Source organism: Pieris napi, chromosome 22 (assembly GCF_905475465.1).
Source record: "Pieris napi chromosome 22, ilPieNapi1.2, whole genome shotgun sequence".
Classification (NCBI taxonomy): domain Eukaryota; kingdom Metazoa; phylum Arthropoda; class Insecta; order Lepidoptera; family Pieridae; genus Pieris; species Pieris napi.
The window spans coordinates 10,347,037-10,363,953 of record NC_062255.1 but is presented as its reverse complement, the minus strand read 5'-3'; the positions used below and the strand labels follow the sequence as shown (position 1 = coordinate 10,363,953).

The window sequence follows — 16,917 nt, the reverse complement described above, 5'->3', positions numbered from 1 at the left end:
GGCTTCGAATCTCTTCGGATCAATCGTGGTAGGGACAAGAAAAAGATGGCGCGTAACCGAAAAATGTGACAAATGTGTGTAAATTTTTTTCCAACGCCGATAAAGAAGTTTTACTTCAAAAAGCAACATGGCCCGTAACCTGCTACAAAATTTCTCCCATACGTCGATAAAGAAGTTTCACTTCAAAAGATGGCGCGTAACGGAAAAATGTGACGCTTAACGAAAAAATGTTACACTAAAATTTTTTTCCAACCCCGATAAAGAAGTTTCACTTCAAAAACCAACTCAAGGGTGAGTCGGTTTTTTCCAACTTTTTAATGCCTGCTTTACGACTGATTTGAGCGCGACCGCCGCTGTGAAAACCACAGTGAGAGTTCGAAAAGTGAGTTACAGAATCGCAAGGCTGGTCGCCTTTTACTACACACAACATAAAACTACATAAAACATTAAATGTCGACGCCGCACTCGTATCTCGATAATTAAACAGCGCCGACTTCGTTATCAAATAAAATACATCCTCCACAGATAAAACTAATTTTCCACATCGAAAGCAATCTGTTAACTTGTCAGTGGCTACCTCAGTAACCGCCGATCCCAAATACGTAATATGAGAGCTAAATCACTGTGACGTGAGCTCACTGACTGTGTGATTACTTGAATGGGTTTTCTTTCTTTTAATGGATCTGGTATTATAGTATATTTTGTTTTGATAGTCAACCTTCTGTAATATATCAAAGTCAATTTTTATCGCGTAAATTAGTTACACAAAACTTATGCTGAGTTAATGATATGGTTTATGGTTTGTGGACTCAGTTTCCGTACTTAGACGCTTAATAGGTCCGTTGTAGGTAAAGTCCTGGCTAACTAAGCCAGCCTAACTCCTTCCAAAAGCATAGAAGCTTCCTGGGCACATCGCAGACTTTACGAAGCGACCTCACTGTTCCGAGGATTTCTGCACGTTGTTTAGCGACAGCCTCGCATTCCAGGACTACGTGGGTGACTGATTACTCTGCGCTGAAACAGCCTCTGCACATGGGGCTGTCTGTCGCGCCTAGGAAAAAAAGATATTTATTATGGAGACAATGGCCCGTGATTGTCCCTATCATTGCTCTGAGATTAGTTCTGTTTAAGTTTAGAAGTTGCTTTAATTGAATTAAAAAAAATATAAATAGAATTGAGTTGATAATAAGAGATTAATGAATTTCATCGATAAGACACGTAGATTTAAAAAGTTTTATGAAAATGACGTATTGACACCATAAACAATTATCTGTTTTGCCTTTTTATTTAATTCTAAAAACAACCACATCCAATACGGTTTAATTGTTCTCTTGCTCAATAATAAAACAAAATATGCATAAAATATTTTATCTGTAACAATAGTGAAGACAAATGCTAATTCTAATAAATTAATAACTTAACGCCACATATATTCTCGAAGTAATACGAGACAATATTCATTAATTATCCAAAGAATAAATAAAGTTAAGTCGAAGACAGCAAGCCGTGTAAAATAATTACAGCTATTACTAACGCCTAGCTCCTTTGAGATCGCAAGATATTTCTTGTTTACTCGCGCCATTTACATTTTACAAACATTTAAAATATAACGTTTCTTTATTGTGAAATTATTATTTATAGTATATATATTTTTTGTTATACTTCTTCTTCTAAGATTCTTTATCTTAATTAAAAACATTGTCTTTGGTTTCTTATCATCAAAATTTTTACGTATTTTAACGCAAATAATAATACAGAACACAGAGAAAACATTTTTATTTGTCCAGTTAAAAATATTGCTATTCTTAATTGTAATGTTCCGTTGGATTTTGCAACTTATTGTTTCCTCTTGAATCTCTGTTTATCTTCTCTCGGTTTTATCTATGGCATTCTCTAGGTGATCATGTCTGCTGAAGCACTTGTTACATCAGGTTATGTTAATAATGTATTAATTTCCGTTAATTTTTTTTTTAAATAATAATAGCCTTTTAATTCAGATACTTCTACATTTAAACACGTTTCTATTTCAATATTCTTTTAGGTATCTGTGTGCCCTTTTTTGGCAAAATCATCCTCCAAATCCCGCCATTTCTCTTTGCACTCCATGCCATGTACCACCTACTGTATATATAATTAAAGAAAACACTTTCATTGCCAACATTTATTTCCCTTAATATTGATAGCCCTGTAGTGGCCGATATTCATTTTTTTCTTGTAAATTTGATTTGCCCTATAACAATTAGTTGTTTAATTTAAATTAACCATTAGTTTATGTGGTAAACTTATTTAATTATAAACATTAAATGTACATTTAACGGATTAATTTACGCCATAACGTTTAGCGTCGAAGTAAATTGCTGTATCACTGTAAATTATAATATGATAATTACAAAACGCTTACATATAATAATATATTAACTTAAGTTGTTACTAGCAACTTTCTTTTTATATACTTCGATTGCATGTCTAATACGATTTTTAATCACGAGATAAAAAAATACTATTTACTGTGAAAACGTAAATTATGATAAATTTTTTAATCAAAAGTTAAGAACGATGTTGTTGTATATAAATCAATGATTGTAATAAATGTAGGCATAGTGGTAATAATATGTTGAATATGCAATTTTCATACAAATCACGCTATCAAGTGAAAAGTAAAAATGAGTAGAATTTACAGTTTGCCACAGTTTGCGCGTACGCAGCGTGACGAGCCATTAGCGATTTGTTTGTGACAGACGTCTGTCTCAGTCACGGGTAATGAGCGTGACACACAAATTGCTCGATAACTTGGAAAATAAATGCAGATATTTTCTTTCCTTTTTCTATAGACTTTATTATGATCGAGAATTTGACCTATAATAATAAAGCACCAGAGGCACTACAACCCTTGCTGTTGTGTTTTCCGTTTCTGTATCGTAAACATTTATTTTCTAATAGGCAAGCAGGTGATCACTTTTCTACACCTGACACACACGTGGACTTTTTGGCCGTCCCTAGGGTATCCTCACGATGTTTTTCTTCACAGTACTAGCGAGTTTTAAATGCGCACATAGACAAAGTCCATTGTTGCACTACTGAGGCTCAAACTTACGAACTCAGGGATGAGAGTCTAGAACGACTATAAATCATATTCCGCAATTGTGCCAGTAAACTTAACGTTAGGCCTCACTCACTCACTCTGCTGGCTCTACGACACAAAAAGTGTTTTAACCTCTAAAGTGAGAATCTTCCGGCGCTCCCTGTCATGTGCCACCTGCCGTCAATAGCTCGCTCTCAGCTGCAGCAGGCTTGGCCCATGCGCTCAAGGTGCCCCAGCCATTGTATTCGATGGGTCTTGTATTCACGTACAATGTTGGGTTGGGCTACCAACTTTTATATTTAGGCAGGTTTTCGGACTCTCCCTCACCCGTCCATTTTTTTTGTCGGCCCCAGGATTTTACGCAATATTTTGCGTTCCTCCTCCAGTAGCTTATTCATCTCTTTGGTACAAAGGTACATTCACGGTTGGCGTCAAAGTCTCACAGCCGTACATTAAGAGTGGTCGACTATATTTTTATACGAATTTACGTGTTCCTCCTTAGAAGCTTAGAGCAACTTATCTTGAATGCGGAGGTCAATTTCTATTGTTGTCATCTTTTACCCAACCCAAATACCGAAATTAGGCAGTCCGTATTATTCCCCACCTGAAGAGGCCTATTAGGCCTATTTTTATATAAACGTTAGAGCTGTTTATTATATTTTTTAAATATATTTACAACTTACATTTGTATACTTAAACTTGTATTTTTGCTTTCTTTGTACTTAAATTTGAATATTGTCTGATGATCGATCGAACCAAATATCAAATAATAATAATAATCGTTGGTACTCGAGACTTGACACAGTGATATTTTGTTTAAGGTCAGTTTGTACTCTCTAGAATCGAATTCCATAGTGGCCACTGGTTAGGCTGGAAACGATTCAAAGGGCATCCCTCTTTGAAAATTAAACACATTTTCAATTAAATGATTTATCCTTGAAGATTAATGTCAATATTCCCTTGATTCTATTCCTGTTTCCTACACACCTTGTAAAAGATAAATTACATTTTCTTATAGATTAATAATATTAAAACCCGTTTTTCCGAACTTAACCTACAGTTTATATTTCTTATATAATTATTTTTTTCTTGTTACTCGATATCCTAATTTCCTTCAGCACTATTGATCGGAAGTCCTTCATGGCCCCCTCAAGCTATATCCAAATATCCCAATTCATTACTTTTTTTCTCCATTCGCTTCCACCTTTTTTTAGGGCTCGTTCTTCGCTTGGTCTTTCAAATATATATGGATCAGGCCACGTAGAAGTCAAAGAAAAAGGAAGTCTAACTACTAATACGTAAGTACGCTTTAGGCATTAAAGAAGAATGTAAAGGCCGATTTACATTATCTTAGTGTTTAGGAGAGTGCTTTAGTACAACTTGAAAGGCAAGTTCTTTAGCGTAGCGTTTACTAAAGCAAGTAGCGTTTACATGTTTCAACTAAAGTACTATCCTAAAGCACTAAGATAATGTAAATCGGCCTTAACGTAGTAAGTTACTACGAAACTAGGCAAATGTTAAATGAATGTTGGCATTATAATAGTCACAGTAGTTATAAGAAACGAATGGAAACTTTGCTATATATAATTGCGGTAATAATTTTTAATGCCTGCAACTGAGTTTCATCATTGGACGTCAAGGCATAACACAATTACCATCCGTATCACCTCGACACCGGCGTTCCAAACTGCCTTTCATAAGGCAGTTTTTGCCACTACCAGTTCTTTAAAGGCCGGCAACGCACTTACGAGCCTTCTGGCTATGTGAGTGTCCGTGGGTACTCTCACTTATGATCGTGTGAGCCTCCGGCCCATTTGCCCCGTTACATAAAAAATTCCATAATAAATACATTCTGAAAAAAATTAAGGCGTACAGGCACTGGAGGCTGATCACATACTTGCCTATCAGATTAACAAACGATGATGTAACAGATACAGAAATCTGAGGCTCAGACCGAACATGGTCCGCTGATTTTTTTAAAAAAGAATTAAGAAAAGAGATGGTTATAAAAATAACTAACTTAAACATACTTTTTAATAATAATAATTGTTTCATAAGTAAAAAAGTGTGTCTTTTACCCAAATACATAGCGATATACAAATATCTTAATAAGTTATCGACCTACGTTTCCATGGTTACGCCGAGTGACATTCATTCGGCGTCAAAGCCAACCACTCTTTACGTCTATTTGTGTCTCTTCCACCCCACATTAAATTCAAAGTATCATTAAACACATTTACGTTTTATTTCAAGTTTAACAAGAGCGGCAATCAGCCGTGTTTTTATTTAAGTACACGATTAAACCAAATGACTTAATATCAAAGTACGCACTCACCGAGAAATCGTTTAAAATACATGTTATTGCTCTTGTTTCTACGTACCTCCTCTTTAATTACACAAATATGTTGATCTGAATGTTTCATTCTGTATTTTTATTTATTATATTTATACCCGAGTAGGTACAGTAAAACCATAAATTTACTAAAATAATTAAAGTTGTGTACAATGAATTCAAAGTGCAAATATAATTGAGTCGCAAAACGAGATTGAAAACGCGAAGCCAGTAGAATTTTATCAGAGCTAAAAGCATGTAATCGTAAAATTGATGTTTTATTTATTTTATATTAATAGATTCGCATTAAAGTCATAAATTCGTGGCAACAAGTGCGGACAAAATGGATCTGAAGTCACGTTTGCGGCAAAAAACATCAATAAATCGAGAGCTCTTTATACATCCTTTAAAGCTCTTTGAGCCCCTTACAAGCACTCGGTCACGTATTGACGAGTCAAGGCGCGCCGGGGGTCAGACTTATAGCGACTCTTGAATAATAATAAGCAAATGCTTTTGATTTGCCGTCTTTGTTTTTTATTAATTCAGTGAACCCTTCAAGTCAAAAACTAACACGTGTCAGAATATTTTAGTATTACGTTGTGAGAAGACTGGTTTATGAAAAAATATTTTTATTTCTTTATGAAACTTGATATTAATCGAGAATTAGTATGATAATTGAATGAGATTGTTATCAAATAAAGTAATTTAATTTAAATATACATACATATGTATGGTATCAACACCTTTACAACTAGTGAATATCAGAAATAAATATATTTTAGTTTTTATATTTAGAGGTTAGTTATTGTTTTCATTATATACTTTATTCATGTAACTTAGAGATAATATTGAACTTAGTATTGTCTTTTATTGACATAACTTTTACACATTTAATAAAACAATTTTTAACCGGATTGAAGTTATGTATTTACAATTATTTTACATAATTTTTAATTTAACCGACGTTTCGCGTGCTTTACAGCGTGCGTGGTCACGGTGACCAAGTTTTAAATAAGAAAAGTTTTATTAAATATTGAACTTATCTATTTGTAGTCAACATGGATTGACCCTTAATTGAAGTGTGTCAGACACAGAAGACAATTCACTGCTTTTAAAGCGTTATCAATAAAACAACTAATTTACAAATAAAATGCATCTGTTATCTTATAAACCAGAAATACGTAGAATTCAATATGAATTTTTATACCTTACAACTGTGCGTAATTATTATGTAATACATTTCTTTGCGTTTTAATAAATACGCCTTAATTACTGAATTGTTTGATTCGTAAACAGCAACTCATAAGTTAAATTATAAATAACAAAGCTTTCTTGAAAAGATGAAAAGTATTTCTCTCTTCCTCAAGAGGCAGGAAGTTCCTCTAACATAGCAAACAAAAACTTTTTTGAGGTCGATTAAAGAACTTAAGAGAACAAACATGAAAACGGCAGCTGCCGTAATTCATACAACTGCATACAGCAACTTTTCGAAGCCAAAAAAGAGCTTTCGTTTTCTTTCTTTTTCAGATCACATGTGAACGAGTGAGACGTAATATAGTGGGAGCCGCCTAGTGGCGACGCTCGCGTCAGTACGCGAAACCGTTTCATAGACGAAGGCTGTACAAATTACTGTTGTACAAATTCAAAACTAAAAGTGCAATAAAGTGTGAAGTGAAGTGTTAGTGATAAATAGTGGCAGTGTTATTTTAGTGAATTTTTGTGTCCGTTGCGTATGACTGAGTTATTCTTATTGGATGAATTGGAGGTGAGACGGTTATAATTATATGTTAATAGTGAAGGATAAGTTTTTATACTTACATTCCAAATGTTTTGTTCGAGGAATGCGTGTTTGATGCAAAAATACTTTAAGGTTTATTTAACATATTTGATAGAATAATAAGTATACGTAATAGATAAAGACAACACATACAATAAGACATTCTACGTAATAACTAAAACACTGTTGATCAAGAAATAAACCAATTAAAAACAACGGATCAATCTTTACTTAATTGATTTATTAGGACTTGTTTGGAAGTAACATAGTAAAGTAGTAAAGTAAAGTTAATAGCAAAACACAATTAACAACCTTCATAAATCGACCTAAAAATATATAACATGTTTTAAGCGCCGCGAATCATTAAATCGTTAAGGCGGCGAATGATAAAAATCATCATTAATCATTAAGTCTGAGAAATGTAGCCTTTATAACAAAGAACTTTTAATGATAAGGCGTAGTTTATTGCGGGTGAGATGCAAATATAGAAGGAATTATATAATAAATATAATAGGTAATCTACCTATCTTTCTATATATTTATTTATTAAAGTTTACCACATCATACATAATACTATATACGGTATATGTTACAAGCTTTTATATAAAAAAAATGTACATAGAAAACAATAAAAACACAAGTTGTGTTTTGATTATTGTTAAGTTAAAAAAAATGACCAGCAAAACAGCGGATTAGGCATGATATAGTCACTTAACAATGCTTTCTTTCAAATGGATGAGCCCACTACCGAATATATACAGCTCCAAATAAGTACTGTTAATCCGTTATAATCGCGAAAAATTCAAAAGAGAGGTGCCTGAACTCCTAGGTTGGTTTTTGCAGACGGAATTTGGAAAACACTGCTGATTTTAAACCATTTTAACAATGTTAATGTCTACCTGTAAAACAACACAAACTATAAATCCGATTTTTATGTATAAATAGGTACAGGTGTTCAGAAATTATAATTAAACAATTTGTTAATTTAAAACACCTTGACCGAAATCATTACAAAAATATTCTATTGCCAAACATTTTATGTATATTCTCTCTACTATAAATCTATCTCACAAGTGTTGCGAATGAATTTGAAATTATTTTTTCATTATTTGCACCTGTCCAAACGAAGGTCCAAACGAAGGTCACCCTAAAAGATGCCTATTTGCTTTTTCCTTATCTTATACAAACGTATTATACTATAATCTTATTTATAGTCTTTCTATAGATATAGCTACTACAAGGTGTCTTTAGTATCGAGCGGAGATGTGCTTATATAAAAGACATCAACGCGCCTTCCCTTACCTTCGCAGAATTTACGCGATAACTGTCAATTGTAAGCGATTTCATATAGGTTTTATTGAGTCTTCGAATTAATACTATGCGTGAGAATCGATGTGAATGAATATTAATGTTATGTGCACTAGTGAAGCGTATAACTTACGATATAAAATTATATATTCAACATATCTGATTTCCAGTGGGATAAACATTTTTATTGTACTGGAATATAGAATACATTTTTAGTAGCGCAGTGATACTTTAATTCTATGCACTCTACTATTGCATAGAGCAAAAATAATTAGCAGGTGTTTTAATCAGATTCGTGTTTGATAACGTTTTATAAATGTCTATAAATTAGTCACATGTTTAGAGTTTTCAACTTATCAATAATTTTTTTATACATTTGTCTTCACTGAGACATCATGGAACATTACGATCTAGCCTATCTTAAGACTAATAAGTAATTTAAGTCTAACCTAATTTACTTATAAGATATTTAACATAAGAAAGTGTCCAATAACATAACATACAGTCCTATATGTCAAATAGGTAGTTTTTAATTCAAACGTTATTTAACTTTATCAAATTTTTACAATCCAATAATTTTTCTACGTTAAATATTTACGAGTCCGCAGCGGGCTTTAATATATACGTCAACCCAGTCTTTAATTTAATCGTAAACTCCGAATGAAACCTTTGTATGAAGCAATGAAAACGTCCCGTGGCACATAAAACGCGTTAGCCGCTTAAAATATAGCTTGAACATATTGTAATATTATACTTACCAGGTATAAAGTATGAAATGATGGCTTTATCTCTGTTTGGATAGCATAGGAATGTTTTTATTATTCTTATATATATATATATATATATATATATATATATATATATATATGGAGTAGTGATGGCCTAATGAGTTGACCATGCAGCTCTCAACCCTGAGGTTGTGCCTATGATACAAGACTTTACTATATGCTGAATAACCTTTTGCAAACAGGCGGTGTAGAAAAACATGTTTAGGAAATCGGCATGCCTTAGACCCATACAATGGCCGCGCGTCAGACACAGGCGGCAACTACTTGCCTACAAGAAAAAATACACGAAACAGTTGCTGAAGTATGAGACCAAAACCTAGTGGTTGTAACGCCACTTTAATTTCATATGAAATGAATGAAATCAAATAATAATATTGAGTTCCATAAAAGAACGGCAACGCACTCGCGAGCCCTCAGAGAAAGATTGACATACATTTTCAAAAATCCAAATATTTATTTACTATACTTCCATGAATGTATGAAAGGTTCTTTGTAATTAAAACATTGTTTGAAGTAATTTTAAATTGCGTGCGCGAGTTCCAGAAGCTGGTACATATTTTCATTTTTAATATAGTGAAGCAAAATTATAGGCAGCTGTAACTTTACAGTCAACTTTTTATTTATAAAAAGGTATAACTACTCTTGGTTAATACTATCTATAGTATAGAGGTGTCTAAAGTTCAAGTTTTGGTAAAAACAGAAATAGCTTTATGAGTAGTTTACAGAATTGCAATATATAGTATTTAATATTACACTTGCATGATCACTAATTTCAATCAGAATTATATAATAATAAAAGTAAAAGTTAATAAAAAATAAAATAAATCAGTGGCGCTACAACCTTTTCTATCTGTGTCACAGATTTCTGTATCTATTTCATGATTACACGCCGTCGACTTTTTGGGTCTAAGGCAAGCCGGTATCCTCACTATGTTTTCCTTCACCGTTCAAGCGAATGTTAAATGCGGACATAGAAAGAAAGTCTATTTGTGCACTGGCCGGGGTCAAACCTACGACTTCAGGGATGAGAGTCGCAGGCTGAAGTCACTAGGCCAACACTGCTCTAATAAGTAAATATTAATAGTTTTTGTCAATTAGTATTTGCGAATATAATTTCACGCATTAATCCAGTTTGAATGATTAATTATTAACTATTAAATTAATACGTTTCAAAGGTTTTACTGGTCAAACTTTCAAAGGTCAAGGAGAAAACAAATCTCGACAAAGCTTTCTTGCAAAACAGACATAAAATGGGTCGCAATTAATCTCAGAGCTTTTAGGGCTGTCACTAGGTTAATAACGTGGCCTCGATATCCAATAGATGTTCGCTTTTAAAACGTGTCTCCAGGTATCAACTTTTATTTATGTATTTATTACAGAAATAAATAAAATAGTTGATACCTATTCAAACTTGAACAAAAGCCATTGACATTTCTGAATTTCATGAATCCTTCCTAAGTTCTCATTTTATTTTCACATGTGTATATCCTTTCTACAACATATTTCAAGTATCTGATTGTCCTATTTTTAACATGTCATGTTTGAGAGCAAAATTTAAATGAAATAAATAAAAAATGTATCACGAATTAATTACTTTACAATATAATATAATGCTACCTTTACAATTTGTACAGAACTCGTAACATATACCGTAAACCAAAGCCCTTATTTTGTTTGTCAAAAGTATTGTTAAAGATTTGTCTTAAAAATTGTAATCAAAACAATAATTCTACAAATGAAAAACCTATTTGCAATAATATTTCAGTCAAAATAAGAATTCCATAATGACTTTGTATTTCATTTTTAAACGCTCAGTGGTTATTTTGCGGAATTGAGATTTCAATAGACAAAAACTGGCAAATTATTATTAATTGTGAACTCAAAACCTACATCACACGTAACTTAATCACTCATAAGTGATAACCCTAAAGTCGCGGTCTTTCACCTTAACAACTTTTTATCTGTCCGTCGATTTCCAACCTATAGATGCCTTGGCGTACAATCAATAACAATCAAACTGATATAGCTCTTATCAGTGAACTATAAGTGCTAGAATCGGTTGTAGGAATTTGGAAAGTTGTACGTGATACAATAAATCTTTCGGTAAACGACTGAATTAATTAGTAAAAAGAATTTAGATCAAGTACTTTATAAAGAGATGTTACCAGTTATTAAACTGGCATTTATAAAAAATTAAAAATATTATTTTTTCTGTTAACAGCTATGGTAGATCTTGATGATACTTATAATGTAACCAATACCAATACAACCATTTTAGGTCTGGCCCTCAGATTTTTGTATCTGTTTCATGATCATTTGTCAATCTAATAGGCAAGTAGGCTGCTTGTGCCTGACACATGCCGTCGTCTTTAAGGGTCTAAGGCAAGCCGGTTTCTCCTCGATGTTTTCGTTCACCGTTCGGGCCAATGTCAAATGCGCAAAAGATCATTGGTGCAGGTGCAATATGTGCTTATAGAAGAGACATAGGTCTGTAAAATTTGGAACTCCACTTCCGTACCTTATTTATTGCAATTTACTTCCAACTCACAGTACAGCCCTGCGATTCTGTAACTCACTTCACGAACTCACACAGCGGTTTTCGCATCGGCGGTCGCTCTCAAATCTGTCGTGAAGCAGTCATTTTATGATTTGGCATTCTGAAAAGGTGGGAGCTTGTAGTTTATTGTTTATGATTGACTGATTTGAGAGCGACCGCCGATGCGAAAACCGCTGTGTGAGTTCGTGAAGTGAGTTACAGAATCGCAGGGCAGTACTACAATATTTTTAACCGTAGTATTAATAATTAAAAATTGATAATTTAACAAATTTAAAAAGTTTGGCCCCTGTGGCAGTGTACCTTTAATGCTGGCAGAATTTTCTCGCTGTATTGCGATACTTATTCGTTGAGCGAGGAAAGCAGCAGCTAGGGGTCACCGGTAGGTACTATCTACCAGACATGACCTTAAGCAATGAAGAATACGACTGAGAAATGAAAATGGGAAAACCGGCTTGGTCATCTAAGAAAAATAATAACGGTTCTTTTAAACTATTTTTTACTTTATATTTCATTAGTCAGGAATAAAGAATTTAAAAAATATCAAACCACAAGAAAAGCGGGTGTTATAAAGATGATTTAAACAATTTCTCATAAAACCAGTAGTCGGCTACGACTGCGGTAGACCGCAACATTTATTGCAGCTTGTTGATTGTTTCACAAGTTCAGATACATCATAACACCGTTTTGAATGTAGTACTTTTCACTGCTCTGGTCTAGTACAATATTACTAAGCAACCAATAAAAACAATAATGTTTTGGAGTAACATGTTTTGTCCTATATTATCAACAAAGCACTGTAACATCATATAATAATAATATGGGAAGAAATTGGTACATTAAGATTGATTAATTGTAAATAACCAACACACAATCAGCCATATAAAAATAAGAACGCAAATATCTTATTAATAATCACAATGTCATAATAATAGAATCACAAAATTGAAAATATTGGCCTATTCTAAAGATCACAAGAGGTTTTTTTTTATTATTAATAATACTCTACTTCCTTGCCATTGTGTCCAGGGAATTTTTCTATCTCTCAAATTTGATCACAGGAGTTATGACCAATAGGTACTTCCATTTAGAGGAGCCGTGAAAAAAAATAAAAAAAGCGTGAAGTTATACAATTAATTTAATACCATTATTATTATTAATAAATATTTCATATAATTCTCAATGTCATCATCATTTTTAAACCCGTACCGTAGTTGTAATTTAGAAGTCACCAATTTGAAGCTAAACACGTATTGTACTGTCCAGTGCTTTCTTAAATCAGTCGTTAATAAATTGGATAAAATTTGATGGATTGGAAAAAATAAATTAAACTACATAGGTGTCCCACTGTTCATTAGATGTAATTAATGATGGACTCTGTGCACAATTGTATACGTAATAACATACTCTAATTATCAATTGACATTCTACTTATTACATATACCAATACCAACTACTTCTGGGGACGAACCCACCAGAGCGGATATCGGTATATGTGGGCCACCATGCGTAAGTTGACTCTGTGGCTGCCCAAAAACCTTCGGCAATTTTCATTTCCTCCTCAGATCCATACAACGTCACCTCCAGGACCGCTTTAAATGAGAAATAGAATCGAAACTCGATGAATGCCACGCTGGTAAAGTAGACGAAACACTCATCTCTGAAATATAAAAAGTAAATGTTAAAATATTTTTTACCGCGCCATCTGCCGGAAGCGAGGAAAACATCCGCGCGTGGCGGACAGACAGACAGTACAGCTAATCATATTATACTCTTATATCCTTTAGTTCAAAGCGCCGATATTTCAAAACACGAGGATAGCTCGATTTTAACTATGCCAAACCAAGACTTTAATATGCTTTGTTCTCATATACTATAGGGTCATTTACGTATTATATGAAGCAGGTTCGTGTTTTGTGGAAAATGCCAATGTTATATTATTTGTTCGTAAAAATCCAAAAACGTTTCCCGTATCACCTCGTCGTCCGTTGTACCACAGCTGAACAGTTTTTGTCGCGCGACCACCACTATGTGGAAACAGCTGCCCACTAAAGTATTTCGGAACCAATTCGACTTAGGGTCCTTAAGAGAAGAGGACTCGCGAGGCATAAAGACTGTCCATGGGCGGCGGTATTACTTAATATCAGATGAGCCTCGCGCCCGTGTGTTTTAAAAAAAAGTTACGGGATTCCTTAATATAAACAATAAACATATCAATATTCAACAGGCGTGCAGTGCCAGTGATTCGACACACACTATATTATAAAAGTATGAGGAATAATTGTTACGGGTTGATATGTCGGAATTTATATCCTTGTCTGTGTCCCATGAGCTCCTTATGACAATAGTGCTCCAGCCAGACGGCTGCGTTGGTGCGTGAGCTGACGTCCAGGTAAATTGTTGCGCATCGCACCGACGCCGCTTGGGCCAGTGACAGCTATTAAAGTAAATACAGATTAAAATAACCAAAAGACATTTTTCAGTTCTTCAATTTTCTAATGTTTATTTACCTTTTCTAGGCATCAACGAAATCATAATAGTATATATGTACTAAATAAAAGCTTTTTTTAACAATTTTGTGGATCTTATAAATTATCCAAAAAAAATTATCTGACAAGATTAATGCAGTTTGTATTCAATTCCATTTACCTTATTAATACTTGTTTCGATTAGAATTCGGAAAAGTAGTCAACGCAGAGATGTAATCGGGAAAACATTATTAATTTACTTGCATATGTAATAAGTTGATAGTGGGAAAATAATGTTTTTAATAAATTAATTTTTTATGATACAAGAATGTTTACAACAAAATCACTAGATTTTAGAGAGCTTTAATTGTATACAGTAGTTAGTATCTAGAAGAGCATATCTCTTATAATATTAGCATGAAAAAAGCTTAATCAAGTACGTAGTTATAAAATAATTATCATACTTTTATATCGAATATCTGGTACTTAACAAATTCTATAGAAACCGAAAGTTCTAGCTGTTATCTTATTAAGTAAGATATTTTCTAAAGCTCGTGATAAGGCCAGGATAAAATGAGATAAAGTTCCTTACAAAGAAGAAGCCTTGTGCAAAGTTCTTATTGACGAGGACTTCAGAACTGTCTTTGTACAGCACGTTGCCACGATCCTTGCGATCACATTGACCATGCGACTTTGGGTGTCGAAGATTGCCTAATAACAACCACGAAATAAATGAAATTATTTAGAAAATTAGGAATATAATCTTTATGGGTTTTAAAATAACTTTTAAGCATTACGTGTGGCATATGAACTGGTACAAAGTATATTTGAAAGGTGAAAAGAATTAGCAAAATGTAGCAAGTTTTTCTACTATTCAAATAATTTATTGAACGACATTTCAATTTGGCATTGTACCTTTGTACATAACAAGCTTGACTGGGCTGACGCGTCTGAAGATCAGACCCTCTTCATCATCAAACCTCTCTCGTAAAGGTCGCTGGCTGATCACCTCGTCAATCCATCCCAGGTATTGGTGTATGTTGAGGTATCGGGCTGGAGCGGCGCATCCCGGACCGCGAGTACCAAAACCTAACTAAAAAAATTACATCAATTGCAGTCTCTACTTTAGCTAGGACACAATTTGAAGCGTCAACCAATGTGGCAGAATTCAACAAACAAATTTGATAATATTTCGGAAATATATTGTATATACACAACACACCCGAATGATATTTAGTCACATGTATTTTATCTATTGAATTTTTCTTTCATAAGTTTCGTAATTGTTTGATTGTATTATAGCCTTTTTATTATATATAATTTAAGTTAGCTGTAGGTTGGTATTAGTATGAAATAAAAAAAATATTCCGTTCTGACTAGCGATTAAGCCAATAACACTCAATCCCATGGTACAGAAAATAATATTATTTCTATAGTGCAGTTAGCACAATAACACAACCGATACCGGTTTCCTTACAATGGTAAAGCTTCCTTAGAAAGCAGCAGAAAAGCAGTCGCAGAGGCAGTGACGTCATACAGATTAATTTAATGTGAATACGATATTTTAATCAATATGAGTACCAGTTTCCAATAACCCCAAGACTGACGAGTGATAAGGGCGCTTCCGGCGTCCCATATACACGACTGGCCCAGTGTCTCTGACACTGCACATATTGCTGACACTGGGGCCATATTTTTGTGGTTTAACTAGAAAATAAAAACATTTATTTTTTCGTATTACATACAAAATAAATAAATGTAGTAAATAACGTTAAAAAAAGTTTTATGTACGAGTTTACAGGTTACGTTTAATTTCCATTAGTACTTTATATGCAGTAATTTTAACCATAATATTATATAGATCTTAACCTAACAAAAGCCATCATAAAAAAAGTTGTTGTCTAATATTTATTTAGAAAAAAAATATTGTAAAAACATAAATATACCTTAGCTCTATAATAAAATTCTTCACAGTCTTGATTCTCAACATACTTCATTTTGATAACTTGCTTCGATAATTCAGCCTTTTCTGCAAATAATCAAATCTCTATAATCTTGAATACCTTTAGGATACATGACTATGTCTTCTTACCATCAGTCATTTTAACTGTGTAGAAATCTTCAAACACTCCACCGCCTTTTATCGGCATACATATTGGTAGCACTGGTGCTAAAATTTTAACTAAATTATAGTAAATAAAAAAAAATATAAAAGCAAAGAGTACCTACGTATCATATAGTACGTATCGATATCGATATATCGTACTCGTATCGTAGAGAGATATCTCAAAAGATAAAAATAACAACTTTATTAAACCTAAATGAAAATTATATCCTTAAATTCGCTGGCTTGGAGGATACTTTATGTATAAGGAAAATTGGTTTACAACTCGTCTCGGCACACAAAAAAAGATGTTGGAAATAATAAAGTATAAGATTTTTTCCGAAAGACCGAGAACTTTTCTACTCTTTCATCATTTGTAAACTTTCTGCAAATATTTTACCTGATACTTCGCCAAGACCAGTCTTTCCTCGGGTGTTCAGCTGCAGCATCGCGATGGTAGCGTAGGTTATTTTTTCAAATTCAGAATGTAAAAAGTATTCTGTC

At 33.4% G+C, this 16,917-nt stretch overlaps 1 protein-coding gene and 1 long non-coding RNA gene across 2 annotated transcripts in view; one reads left to right on the top strand and one right to left on the bottom strand.

Moving 5' to 3' along the window:
• The first annotated feature begins 6,990 nt into the window (after positions 1-6,990).
• The window catches only part of LOC125060728, a 46,840-nt gene continuing 36,913 nt past the window's right edge, over positions 6,991-16,917 (top strand). Inside the window, exon 1 of the mRNA XM_047665755.1 lies at positions 6,991-7,179. The gene's annotated coding sequence lies outside the window, so the exon portion shown is untranslated. The remainder of the gene's footprint in view (positions 7,180-16,917) is intronic.
• LOC125060730 lies at positions 12,962-15,428 on the bottom strand. Its single transcript, XR_007118911.1, has 4 exons — positions 15,225-15,428; positions 14,902-15,020; positions 14,130-14,278; positions 12,962-13,501 (listed from the first exon to the last, which is right to left on the bottom strand). It is a non-coding gene; the product is annotated as an uncharacterized LOC125060730 (long non-coding RNA).